This window comes from Pteropus alecto, unplaced genomic scaffold (genome assembly GCF_000325575.1).
Source record: "Pteropus alecto unplaced genomic scaffold, ASM32557v1 scaffold43, whole genome shotgun sequence".
Taxonomy (NCBI): domain Eukaryota; kingdom Metazoa; phylum Chordata; class Mammalia; order Chiroptera; family Pteropodidae; genus Pteropus; species Pteropus alecto.
Window position 1 is genome coordinate 1,804,490 of NW_006435764.1, and position 209 is coordinate 1,804,698.

Here is a 209-nt window from a genome sequence, read left to right on the forward strand (position 1 = left end):
GCCCAGCCCGCCGGGCAGGCTCGGCAGCTCCCAGGCCGGCCGCGGCGGAGCGCGGGAGGCTAGAGGCAGCGGCATCTGACGCAGTCTGGAGCGGTCCAGGTCCAGTGCTCGCCGCACACGGTGCCTACGCCTGAGCCAAGTCACGCCCTCCCCAGAGAGAGGCCCCGAGCACACACACTCTGCAGCACTCGGCACATGTGCCGAGATCA